Source organism: Hirundo rustica, chromosome 4, assembly GCF_015227805.2.
Source record: "Hirundo rustica isolate bHirRus1 chromosome 4, bHirRus1.pri.v3, whole genome shotgun sequence".
Classification (NCBI taxonomy): domain Eukaryota; kingdom Metazoa; phylum Chordata; class Aves; order Passeriformes; family Hirundinidae; genus Hirundo; species Hirundo rustica.
The window spans coordinates 28831639-28845947 of record NC_053453.1 but is presented as its reverse complement, the minus strand read 5'-3'; the positions used below and the strand labels follow the sequence as shown (position 1 = coordinate 28845947).

Below are 14309 nucleotides of genomic sequence, written 5' to 3'. Positions count from 1 at the left end.
TCTAAAATTCTTTTTTTAGTATGAGATAATTGCATTTCATTCGAAGCAATTAGTCCAGAACAATTGAAACAGTGGCAGAAAGAGAAAAATGTCCGAAGAAAAATGGGGTAAAATGGAAAGGAAGAGAATGAAACAAAAAATATCAACCGAAGAATAGAGATAGGAAGCACTTCGGCCACCTAGATCAGTTTATATACCTCAGCAGTATACATACATCACCCTGCACAATCTGATACTTTGATTACCTATTTTTGACAGAGCTCTAGAAACAAACTCAAGTTTCAAAATTAAGTTATCCCCAGTAAAAACAAGAAGTCCCTGCAGGCCGCCACCCCTCTTGTTTCTGCAGAGATCACCTCTAGCAATATTTTTCTGACAAAGCACATTTCCTTTGCCGTAACTCAGAGGAAAAATGTTGCCGCCTCTCCAGAAGTGTTCTGCAGTGACAGACTCTGACGATGGCAGACTCAAGTCTACCAAGAACATCGGCCAACCCAGCTAACACCAGAATCACCTCCATCTGTGGAAGCCACTGTTCTGATTCATTATCTAGCCCATAGCTTGTCTCCTGGGAGAACAGCCCACCTGGCTGCTGCCACCAAAACAGACTCACTGCTTTCCCATCAGCTCCCCACACATATCTTCTCACCAGAACAGCACAGAACACAGCACAGAGTAGACAGCAGATGGTCTCCCTCCTGTCCACACATAATGCACACCCAAAAGCGGAACTCTTCCACACCAGTATTTCAACTAATATGAGATTTTTTCTATGTTACTTCAGCAGTATCACATTGAATAATAATCTAATTTGTAGAAGCAATTGCTTAAATCTTGATGTTGTTCTGGCATTTTTGCTGCTCTGCATTTCAAGGGAGATGCTGATAAGTTTTGGAGAAACTTTCAAAGCTTAAAACAGTAGCCAGGATACACTCTGTATTAACCAAATACTTCAAAGGAGATTTTTGAGATTCTCTGAAGTTTATTCTGTAAGAGCAAGCAAATATCCCATCCTACTGCATCCATGGGAGTGACTAAAACAGGTATAATCCAGGAGAGAACAATCCCATTAAAACCTCTCGTTTGTGTGTATGCATTAATTTATGTGTGTATAGACATGCAGGTGTATGTAGATGACATTAAAAAGAAATAAGGAACTGTTAGCAGCACTGCTGTTTAAATTACCATGACGCAGGATTAGCAGAGGACATGTAACTCAGCAATTTGTTATACCACATCTGCAAAATCAGGTATGCACTATTCAGTCATTTATAATTCATGTTTGGATCAGATTGTTGTCCAACTCTCAGTTACAAAGCACTATGCTTCTGCTATTCTTTTTCAATTTTCGAATGGTATTATTTTGAAGAATAAGCATGAAATCTTATCTTTAAAATGGAGAGCTATATCCCAAAAGGCTCTCAAGCAAACTCAGCAAGGACCAGGAAACCAGCTGAAGGTGCACTTTTGTATGCAGTTTTAGTCATCCTTGAAGTGATAAACAGGAGAATTATATATTAATACAATAAATATTCTTAGAATGAGTATATAATTTATTCTTTTGTATTCGGTATAATTAGGACAGTACGATACTAGTGAAATTATTACTAGTATTCTGCATTTAGTCCTTGAATCAACACCTTAAAAGAATATTTAAGACCAAATGAAAAGTTTCTATTTAGTCATAGTTGACAAACTTGCATCAGGCAGGACCTAAAGAATTTTAACCTATCTGGTTATTCAAAAGAAAGCTAAGATGAAATTGTGTACTCCACAAATACCAGCAGACAGTAACAGATTTCATACTATCTGGAGTGGTTCTGGGTGGGATTCATACAGCCTATTGTTTAAAAAGTTTGTATTGTAAACATTAATCTGTGATCTCTTGAGTTGCTTTTTAGTGAATAAACATTTTAATAATGCAAGTATCAACAAATGGAGCATCTTACTGAGACATCTTTAAAAAAACTCCCATACGTTTCAAATTAAAGTCTGTCGAAGAAAGGTTCTGTTATCTGCATCTATCTAGTAATTGCTTTTGGGTCTTAAAATCTACAAGTAACAACTCCTTTGCATAATTATTGGAAGGTCCAGTAAGCGCTGTTTTGCAGAGTTAGACTCTTTCTAATGAAAAACACACACAGTTCTTGATGCAAAGTAAAAAGTCACATATCAAAGATGTCAGAGTCCTGCAACGTCATTTGGCACAATCTATTTAAATCCATATGAATCACTTTTTATTTACTTAGGAAAACTGGCAACACATAATGCATTAATGACTTGCCTTGATTCAAATAGATTTCACCACACCCATGATCTAAGTGCCTGACACTTCCTTAAGAAAAGGAGGCGGTGTTTGACCCCAGCATTAATTCCAGTGGTTGGCTTGACAAATATCTGGATAATCTCCCTTCCATCAGCTCTGCCTAGGGAGTAGAGCGTTGACACATGAACAAAGGAAAGGTTCTGTGCATCTGCAAGTATTCTGCCCCTATTCTGCAACAAATTATACTGTTTATGCAAAGAGTCCTTCTGAGCAAAATATAGTTTAATTTTCTTTTGCAAATGAAGGGCTTGTGGGTTGTTTCGGAAACTTGTATACACCATCTCCATTACTTCAGTTACTGTGTTTTCTCCAAGGCTTTTGTGGTCCACTCTAGCAAAGACTTCTCTGGACACCCCGAATTCGTAAATATCTATGCCTGACACCGAGTATTTCCTGCTGGTTTGATAATACTGTACTCAGTGCTTTGCAATAGCTACATATGTGCTTCCATACTGTCCTACCAAAGTTAAAGGATTTTGTCGCCAGTGGCAGTACGACTTGGGAGGCGCCTTTCAGTAACATGGCAGTCACATTTTAACCCCAAGCAGGGTGAAAAAGTACTCAGGCATGTTAAGAAACTGAAGCAGTAACTACACTCAAGTATGCATGTAGTAAACACAAACTTTAAAAAATTAAATGTCGAAGGCACACAGTCCTGACTATTTCACAAGAAAATTAGTTGAAGACACAAATACTATTGATTCGGGCAATCTTAGCTGGACATAGTTCATCTTTTCACAGTCCCTACTGTGTCAAATACCTGAGTAAATTATAATCGTGAATAAAATTTTCTCAACAGAAGGGCAACATAAGTTACCTCATCTGTTACAATGTATCAGTGTATTAATCAATTACTCTATTTCTTCAAATTTGCAGCGGTTTTGTAAGATACTGCTGTGCACAGTGCTATTGAAACAAAAATCTGTTTGTTTTCTTTTAAACACAGAAATCTCAAAAGCAAAATTAACTGCACTGTTGAGAAAACTGGTGCATATCTGAAACAGATTTCAGGTGAAGATCTTTTACCAAGATCACAATGCTTGCTACACATTTAAATTTCTGCCAGTTTGCTCCACAAGAAGAGCAGACCACTCCAGCAGTACAAGGATAAGAATGTGGAGCAGCAGAAGCCAAGGCAGTTGAGTAATTCATCTCTCTTGAGAGGAATAAGACATGATTGCACTCTGTACTGGCTGGCACAAAGTCTTGAACAACAATCTACTATGTGGAAAACAGATCTGCCTTCATACTTTGCTTACGCCTTTACCAAAAGCATCTTAAAACACATTATTTGAAAATAATGCCTCCAGTATAAAAGGGAGATGCACAGTTATAGAAATTAATGTATAATAAGCAGAATGTATCCAATGAAGGCCTTTCCAGGGAAATGCTTATTGGACCCGTTTCTGGTCATTTGAAAATATCCAAAAGGAATTCTGCAAGACAGCTGGCAAGTATTTAGTCTGAAGTAACAGTTATAACCAGACAGATCTAATCTTTCATGCTCAGAAGCATTGCAATGAGGAAGACACTGCACTGCTTCACAGAAATACAACTATATATGAAAAGCACTAGTTTTGAACGTCTGGATATTTAATTAGCTCATAGCATACCTCCAAGAGATTTCTAGATGAGAGTCTACTGCTTATGCAATAGTTAACACACCACCATTACTTCTGCTCAACACTTGAAGAATGATATACTTGCATCTGAACCTTCTCTTCAAATACATGAGAGCCATTGTGCTTGGTCTTACCACAGAATCATGTCCCAGTCAGACACTAAGAGAAGTATACAACAGGCAGCCTTGGTCTCAGCGCTGAGTTCTGCAAGAGGGTGCTCCTCTTGTGGCAGCTCAGCATGGCTCAGCATCTCTCCAAGACCTGAACAAAACATGAAAGACTGGCAGATCCTACAAACGCTGGATAATCCCATAAGGTCAGAGAGGAATAGGTAGGCTGCAGTGTTGCATTCCAGCTGGGCTCCCTACCCACAGCCTCTCTGTTACAGGACAGGCACTGTCTAAAGATGGTGATCAGAGCTATATGCTTTGCATGTGACGTGCTTCCTCTCTGCATCCCAGGAGCTTGGGAGAAGCTGTGCAGGAGACAAGTGGCTCACTCCCAGCTGCTTCCTTCCCTGGGGAAAAGTACTGAATTACATTACACCTGACCTGTGGCTCAGTGCAGCTGCACAAACCATAGCACTACCTGATGAGCTTGCAGGCAGCTCTCCCAGCAGAGATTAAGCAATGCTATCTGCCACTGCAGGGAAGTGCACGCTCCTGTACTTACACCTTCCACACCTCTGTAAGGGTCTTTGCTTTTCATTTTCCTTTTTTTCCCCGGCAAACAATAAAAGTAATATTCATCTTTACTGATGAAAGAAATAAATTAGAAACAGTAGGAGATTGTGGCCATTTTGAATGAAGACAAAAAACATCAGGTACATCCAGCTGCTCCTGAGATCACAAGCTCCTTCATACAGAAAAATAAGCAGTTCTTTGTAGTGGTGTGAGAGTGGTTTTATTAAGTTATTAAGTTATTTTTGTAAAATTTTAAGTTATTTTTGTAATGGTTTAGTCCACTGTACCCCCTGTGTTTTGTAATAGTTTTCCCCTTTATGAGTTAGGTATTTAAGCAGACGTTTTCTGTCAATCTGTACCCATCCTGTCAATTCCCCCCCTCTCCTCGTGGTCACCCTGTCTGTCACTTCGAGACCCTTCCCTGGATTCTGGAAAGATCCAGGAGAGGTGTCGAGTGGTAGGCTGGTGCCTGGGGAATCCCCTCCTACCCTCCTGTGATTTGTTAATGGTTCAAAGGTTGACACCCCTGTTACCACCCCCGTGTTCCCTGGCTGGATGACCCGTTGTCAGCCCTCCCCCATTTATAAGTGGCCGCCAGGCTTTGATCTCTGCTCTCTCTGGGCAGCAGTGGTCTGAGGCGGAGCTCTTTGCCAGACTCCCCTTAATAAACTACCTTCTACCCTGCCTAAAGAGAGACGACTCTTTTTCCGTCGCCGCAGTCGCAACTCCATCAGGTCCACTCGCTGGTGTGGAGAACCAAGAACCTACCGGGAGGAGGTTACTTGTCCTGCCTGTAACCCCGACCGATCCTCGCTGTGGCAGTGCAGAACTGAGCTAGCCTGTGCGCCTGCCAGGTGTGAGAGGACACTGCTGTAGTTCTTGAATAAGAAAGCAACAGCATGTGCCATGCCAGTTATTGGTTTATCAGTAAGGAAAGTATAACGTACTTGGAAAATTGAGTGTGAGGAACAATGCAAGGGTGGATAAACTTCTCAAACAGAAAAGGAAGTGTGTGAAGAATTTTATGGAACTCATCTCAGATAGAGAACAGGTTTCGGGAATGAAAGATCTGTCTCATAAATACCTGTTCCGTGGAAAAAAATGCTCTTGTAAGCACAGAGGGCAGAAGCCCTATGAACATCTACTTGCAGCAGTGTGCATTTGCTGCAAGTTTGAGAAATGCTAATGGCTCCAACAGATCTGGCTGGTAAGAAGCTTCACTTGTATGTGAATCATATTAAGAGCCTATGCACAGCTGTGTAAGGGCTGGAACTAATATAGTGAGGTATGAGATCATACTCATAATCCAAATAGAAAAGCAATTCCAAACTTTCAGAACTCTGATCAGACAGCTGGAATCACAAATAACTGTTAATAAGCTGCACTTACATCTTTGTTAATGAAGAAACCAGTTTTAGAGAAGGTAAATAAAAACAGCTTAACGGATGAGTTAGCTCTCCCCAGAAAACTGAACAGTCATGTCATACTATACAATACATACATATTAATGAACCAGCCTATAATCTAGATACTGTCATATATACAAAAGTAATGTCATAGTAATTTGGAAATGGACTAAAGATTCAGATAAATATTTGACTCTATAAGAACAGTAAAACTGGGGATTTTTGGGCCATTCTTCAGACAGGTTAGCTAAGGATGACTAAAAATTTAAGTCTGATCTACATTAATTTGTTTGTTAAGTTACAATTAACTGAAGCAGTATGTGAAACAGAAGGGCCAGGAGGCATTTCACAAAAACACTCCAAACCACAATGAATATGAAGAATCACTGTCATTTGCTTATATTACACTGATCCCTTTGGGTCCAGTCCTACAGAAACATTCAACAAAACAGCTTGTCAATACATCAGTCAATGACACCAAGGTTCAGCCTCTCAGAAAGATTACTTTAAAATTTTATGTAAGAGCTGAAAAAATAAGTCACCAACCTCCAATAAGGTAGACTCTGCTTCACTGCAGATCCAGAGGCAGTATCTAGAATTGAATAAAAACATGGTTTAGTTGTTTCCTCAATCCCCAGTTTTTCAGTTACCATTTGTTAGAATTTGCTATGCATATTTTCATAATGTTCTCATACAATTAGCTTTTCTCAAGTATTTCCAGCATTCGTAAATCTGTGATTGTCTAGTTAGTCACTTTCTTGTATAAAGATAGGACATACCCATAGAATTCTACTAAAATTAAACTTTAAAAGTACAGTAAACTTGTGTGGTTTTATTTTTCATGATTACTTCACAACAAGCTATTATAGACTACCTTTACAAACTGGCTTGGGTGAAGATTTAGCTATTTTTCCAAGTTATTAATACCTTATCAGAAACACTTGATGCTAGAGCTCTCTCCTGAAGTAAATTACATTGAGATACCAGCTCAGACACATACTATCACCAAACTCCTGCTTTCTCTAACACATAATTCTTCCCTCTGTGGTATCTCTTCTGACCCCACCTTATATTTGTCTCTATCCATCAAATTTTGGCATGCCCTTCCAGAAAAAAAAAAAAGTACACAACTTTGGGTATGATTTTTTTCATCCCAACTCTTTTCTGATTCACAGCAGTAGATGCTGTCAAACTACCTCCAAATCTCAATTGCCTCTCTTAGAAGTTTGGGAGTAACATCCACTATACATCTTGATTAGTGGATCAAAGGCAGGAACTACACTACAGTGGCACTACTTGCAATTTTCAAATGCTTCAAAGATCTACAGCAACCCCAACCATTGCATAATACAGAAAACTCACTTCAGAAGTTTGCTACATAAAAGGAATAGAATTTCACCTCACTCCTATCTCTGTATTTCCTTTTGTAACTGTAGTTCATTCATATTATAAATAGGATTTTTAATTTGTGTTCATAGCCAGAAGGTCAATGATTTAAATATGTGAGATATGAAATTATTTTAGATATATAAAGTCCAACTGTTAATTCTCTGAGTACCATAAAAATAATCTAGGTACTCATGCTCCAAAGAATTACTCTGTAGGTAGCTTAGTCAAGGTGTGGTTGTTACTCTGTTTCTCTTGTACTCTTACTGCAATACTTTTCACTGTGCTGAGAGAAGATGATGACTGTACTTTCGGGCTTATCCCTTCTCCCTATTTAGAAGTCACTTAGTGTACATGTTAAGACGCCTGAGCTTAATCCTTCTGCTCCTGCTGACATGGGCAGAATATCAGGGTATTTCCCATCTATAAAACTTTATTATTTCTACTACTCTATTTATTTTATTATTTCTACTACTGAGAATATGTGGATGAAACTACTTTTAATAATTTTAACTACTCTTACAGAGCCACAGACGAAAAATACTCCCTTTGCCATGTCTAAGTTTTATTCTCTATTCATTTCCCTGCTGAGTACGTATTTGCATAGTCAGAAGTCACAGTAACTATAAAAACTGGTTTTCAAGAAAGATACTCATCTTGAGTATGAAGTTCTTGGAGTTACAAGTTATTAAGTACATCATCAGAATAATGCAATATATTCTGTCATTCTTTCAGCTCTGACTAGAAAGGTTTACATGCTTGCTTCAAAATTGAGGAGCTGGGTTGGAAAATAAATTAAAACAGAGGAAAAAAATCCAGCATCAAGATTCTGAATGTTTTTCTGAAATGACATGCATTTTAAGAATATCAATTTCTTATTAGCATTCTCTAGGCTAATTATATATTTTTCTAAAGCAAATGCATGAGAACTATTTACTACCATATTCAGTGAAACTCCCTAACACTACTAAACAATAGTCTTTCTATAAATCTAATTTTCTATCATACCCTTATTTTACACTGAACTTTGCACTTGTTAAAAGATTTACATTCATTTATTTCAACCAAAGTTTATGACTGCTGTGCAATGTAAGAAGAAAAATAAAAGGTTAAAGAAACCATCAGCAAATTTAGTCCTCACAGCTCAGCAGCTCCCCTGCCCACACACCAGGGCACAGCAAGGGAAGGAGATGCTCCAGCAAGATTCACTCCTGGTAACTAAATAAGCATCTTCCACAGACAACTCTGGCAGACATCAAACCATATTCCTCTTTCATATTTGAGGAACAGCAGTGAAGTCAAAGTATTTCTATCTACTGGTATCTGACTCAAGCCACTGAGTTAGCTGGGAAAGCAATCGTATTCATTCTACAAGGATTCGCAATATTGCATCAGGTATCAGGAAAATATGATTTCATAATTTTAGCTCATAACAGAATGAAGACAGGCAGAATTTTTTTTTTTTTTTCAGTTTTACTCCACTTTTCCCATTCACACTGGGCTGTAAAAGATAATGAAATGATTTGCATGAATCTCTATACATGAAAATTTATAGAAAAACACATAGAATTTTACAACATCTTCATTTCTTCAGCCTTAATCACACATTGAAGCATGAGGGAGAGCTGTGATGGATGAAGATTACTGCTGAACACAGTAATACCAAAGCAATCAAAAGGTGACCTTGAAAACACCACTTTCAGACTTCACTAATCAGAAGACCCCATCAGTTCAGCACCAGGCACTGGCTGTGCACAGCAATTGTAAAAAAAAAGCCATTATAAATTAACCTCCACTCAGAGAAAAGCCCTTTTGTAGTACTTGTCACATATATGAATACATTGTGGATGACACCATAGGAGGAGTATGTCATGCAAAACATCACCCATGGACAAGAAACACAGGAAAAGTAAGAACTTTACCAAGCTCAAAGACAATTACATGGTTTGTATCAGAAAGATACTGGTATCTCCGTGATCTGCTTAGGAATGGCTTCTGGCTGGGAATACAGTATTCAGAATCCTGCACAAAAAAAAGTCATGCATTGTCTTTTGTGCATGTCAGGAGCTTAGATATTACAAGTTTCAAAGATACACAAAGCTGTTGCCTACCTAGAAATATTAAGGTTCAGTTGAAAAATCAATACGCTAGTTTGTCACACTAAAAAAAAAAAGATCTTGGTATGAGCCATAAGACAAAGCATTTCTAAAGTTATAAATTGCATTAAAATTTCAGTACTGACTTGGAACAGGAAGGACTTCTGACGTTTTTCTAGTAGCTTTAGTCAAACTGTTAGCAACAATTTCCCACCCTTTTATAAAGCCCTCCTCTGCATTTCCACCTAATCCTTTTAAGTATCTTTTTTCTTCTTCCCACACATATGGCCTTTCCTATGGTATGCAGATCCTTTGCATACCAAAAAAAAAAAAAAAAAAAAAAAAAAAAAAAAAAAAAAAAAAGCTTGAAAACTGGGAAAAATTATTATGTAGCCTAGGTTTTTCTGGGACTTTTTTGTAGAAGTGACACCAGTGTTCCTTAAGCTCAGATGTTAACTTAATTCACCTCATATGCTGAAGGCTAGGCTTAGATTCATCTGAAAAACAGACACACTCACAGGAAGGTATGCACTGGCGTAATAATTTCCAGTCATCAGAAGCCAAATATTGAGAAAGCTCCTTCATAAACTTTAGTACTGTACCTTTAACTGTAGTGTCATGGAAAAAAACCCACAGAATCTACGACCCTAGAAAAACCCCCAAAGCGTAGCGCAACATTGACACAGGAAAATACCCAAGGCATGAGCCAGAGAATGTAAGTCACGCTGTAAAGGAGTGAGTCAGGTAAAATCAGTTTTAGCAGCAGTAAACAGAAGAAAAAGTGTGATGTGGAACTGGGAATCAATTAAGAAAGTGCAAGTAAGCCAACCATCCTAGAAAACATGTAAAAATGTCTTTTAGTGGATTTATGAGAAGGCTGTAAGGGACCCCACCATTAGCAGGCCACTCGTCCTTGCACCAATGTGCTACTGACTCATTGTAACCTCACACATCTGGCCCTCTGTTATCCTTGAGAAGTACTGACACTACCAGACTGCAGACTCAAAGGATGCTGAAAGGGTGAGTGTGTACCAGAGAATGGAAAACACACTAGAAAATCTGTGTATTAACTGCATAAATAACTGTAAGGAGCTGGCCTGAAATAACAGCTGCATTTTGATTAGAAAGTTAAGCCTATAGCTAAAGATAAACCATAGCTCCTCACATCAGTCCTTGAAACAGAGGCACAGCCCCTGCAGTCCCAGGCTGAGCACCAGAGCCGTGCCTGCTTTCAGCAGAGCTGCTGCTGAAGACATCAAAAAACACACTTCCAGCTGCCACCACCAAGTTACAATGACATTAAGCAATTTTTTAAAATCGCTTCGGTTAATCACGGCAACATCTCATCATCTTCTACTGGCTGCAGGCTGTTCCATTAGCTATTGCAGTCTGCAAACAGGGCCAACTAGATCCGTGAGCAGTGGAGATCCAAGGTCTCACCCTTCTGCAGAGGAGCTCATTGCAAACCCAGGCTATAAACAAGTCAACTCGACAGTGCAAAAGAGAACGACTGTCAGTGTGCCAAGAGCTTCTGCAATGCTTGCTCCCTGTTTATTCTGATTTTAACTCAGGGTCGAAGCTTAAATCTGCTTTCTCAAGGAATTAAAATTGAGTATTGTAAGTTAATTCATACTGGAGGTGTATCACAGAGCAAAGTGACAGATATGGCTCCTGCCTGGGAAATTACAAAGGCTCTTATCCTGAAAAAATTTACATATCAGGAACTTTATTCACATAAGTAATCAGGCAGGACCAGGACCTTATTTAATCTTTCTTCAGAAACTGAGCCTATACAAACAGCACACGGATGCTGCCTCCACTTTCAATAGCAAGTCATTCATTTTATATTATCATTCTACCACTAATTTAGCTGTAGTGTCACTAAGAGGATTTCCAACATATTAAAGTATTATTGAAATAATATAAACTATTTGCATTTGAAGAGTATATTGTCTATTCCATACAATACTGCAGGAGATCCCCTCCCAGTATTAAGAAATCTCTAACTAATCACTTTAAGGCAATGATGTTACCCATTGGAGAATATGAAATTCTGCTCAAAACCTCCTTCATAAACCATTATTTATGCAAGACAGAAATGGCTTCTGGCAAAGCCAAAAAGATCTCCCTGTGGGAAGTGTACATATGAATTTCTGTTGCTATAAATACAAAAAGGTTAAAAAAACCCCAACAAACCAAAAACCAGAGGTGCTTGCTTTTTGATGAAGACACAAAGTTCCTTCTTTTTGATTAAACGACCCTTTGTTCTAGAGAACCTTCTAGCTTGTTTTGTTACTATTGTTCCAGAAAACATGAGATAACAAAAAATTTTGTTATGTAAGTTACCATCCTTCCACACACTAAAGCACTAGAAAACATTAAAAGTCTCTTTGCAACATCCTCTGGGTGTGAGATGTAGTATTCCAAATGTCTTAGCAGGGAACAAGTTAGAATCACTCTAAACTGCAAGCCTCCGCATTTCTATACTATTTTAATGCTGAAGAAACACCAGAAAACCAAGAAAATCCTCTATTTCATAGCTATCTTCACCACCTATATACCATTTATTGACAGCTGGGCAATTAAATTATTTTTTTCTAAAAATATGGGAATATTTAAATAGTAACCAATATGTTGCAGGAATTAGTAAATTTTGTTCTATATTCAGCAAAAAGAAATTCACTTTGTGCTATTTCTTGTTAAGTGGTATTTTCAAGCTCTGACATTGGTGACATTTGTGTACCTTTAAATTGCCAGGACAGAACTTAGTTATTGGATTTCAGTGATCCAATGAGCATGTTTGGACAGCCATAGATTTTGCTTATACAATTCTACTTTGAGTATTAGACGTATAAGATTTTGTGAGGTGTCCCTGTTCTAGCATGTGCTGATTATGGCTGGGAAAGTTAGTTTTCTTCACAGTAGCTGGTATGGAGCTGTATTTTGGATCTGTGCTGGAACCAGTGCTGATAACACAGGGATGTTTCAGCTGTTGCTGAGCAGAGCTTACCCAGAGTCAAGGCCTTTTCTGCCCCTCACCTCAACCCACCAGTGAGGAGGCTGGGGGTGCACAAGGAAATGTGAGGGGACCCATCCAGGACACCTGACCGCAACTGACCACAGGGATATCCCAGACCATGTGGTGGGCTCAGCACACAGAGCCGAGGGAAGGAGAAGAAAAAGAGGGATATTTGGAGGGATGGTGTTTGTTTCCTCCAGGCACCATTACCTGTGATGGCTTTCCCATGGGTGGCTGAACACCTGCCTGCCCATGGGAAGTGGTGAATAAATCCCTTGTGTTGTTCTGTTTTCATGCTGCTGGTGTTTAGAGGTCTGCAGGGGTTAAACCACAACATAGCTCTTACCTGGGTTTGGTCACAACCACAAATGACTCAGACTCCCTCCTGTGAGCAAGTTTCATTCACACAAGAAGCAGTAACAGCCACACAAGTGAGGTCACTCTGTGCACTAGGTCATTATGAGGGTACATCTATAAAGAATTTCAATGAGGTACCAATATTTCAGCTTAGGGTGATATATCCAATATTTAATACCAAGGATGTTCACCACTGACCAGAGCAATTACCAGCCCAGTTAAGGCTGGATTTGAAAAGTGCTTTCCTGTTTCACACAAAATTTATCAGGAAGTGGAAAAAATCACATTTACTGACTCCCTCATTTTCACATATTGTATCACTCCTGTATTTGCTCTGAAAGACAATGGGACAGTTTGAAAAAATAGCTACAATAGAAGCATTTACTGAAACCAAAAGCATCAAATCAAAAAGGTTTGCCAGAGTGAACCAAGCTCAAACAATTTATCAAGGGCCTCCAAATTTAGCGTTGTCAAAGACCTGTAATATATTTCTACTAGTACACAAAAGGAAAATCATCTTTTACCCTTGAGAATAATGTTAGCAAAGTGCATTCAACCAGCTCAGGCTGAGTTATGCTAACAAGCCTGTTCACCTCTGGACATGGAGACCTTCAATGCATCATTGTAAAATTTGATAAAAATGTTCTGGGAACTGCCAAAAGGTTCATATTTAATTATCACTGGAATCAATAGAAAGAAATATTGCAGCAAATTACATGTTCTACATCATTTAAATTTGCTCATTCCTGACTTCTGGGCTTCAGAGGTAACCTGCATTACCTGCTAAACCCTAATTCATCTGGTTTAGAAAGAGTAATTAATTTCTACTCCAAAGAACATAAAACTGTCACCACTTCTAAGCATGTTTCACAGGCCTGGATTTACTGGGAAGAGCAAAGAGCTGCATCTGCCCTTGTTTCTATCATGCAGAACACCCATTAAACAAATGATCCAATTCTTCATTACAGGCTTTTCAACTGGTGAGTGCATGCCCAAGAACTAAAAAGAGATCTGGATTTAGCTCTACTTACGAAAAGAGAAAGGACATTGTATCAGCTCCTTGGAAACAACCAAAAAATTTTAGTAGGAGTTGGAGAAGGATTGCCTTAAAATTTCTGTAAGGTAGCAGAATACTAAATAACTTAATCTAAATACTCCAATTAGAAAACAAAGTACTAATAATTCTGCAATCCTTAAGGTACTAATATGTTTCTCTGACAAAATCAGACGTGATATTCAAAATACTACTACTTAGTATCAAGACTCAGGAACAAACATACTAGTGCTTAAATGGTATGCAATAAAATAACTTTAAAAAAGGAAATGAAGTATTTGGATATCAGTTTTTATTTTTTGCACATGGCACTGAACAGAGCTGCTAAAAGCATGATACATTGAAAGCATTTCATTTTCA

General features: G+C 38.5%; 1 protein-coding gene across 1 annotated transcript in view; it reads right to left on the bottom strand.

Moving 5' to 3' along the window:
- The window catches only part of CNTN1 (contactin 1), a 217410-nt gene that overhangs the window by 150745 nt on the left and 52356 nt on the right, over nucleotides 1-14309 (bottom strand). Inside the window, exon 2 of the mRNA XM_040062019.2 lies at nucleotides 6584-6629. The gene's annotated coding sequence lies outside the window, so the exon portion shown is untranslated. The remainder of the gene's footprint in view (nucleotides 1-6583; nucleotides 6630-14309) is intronic.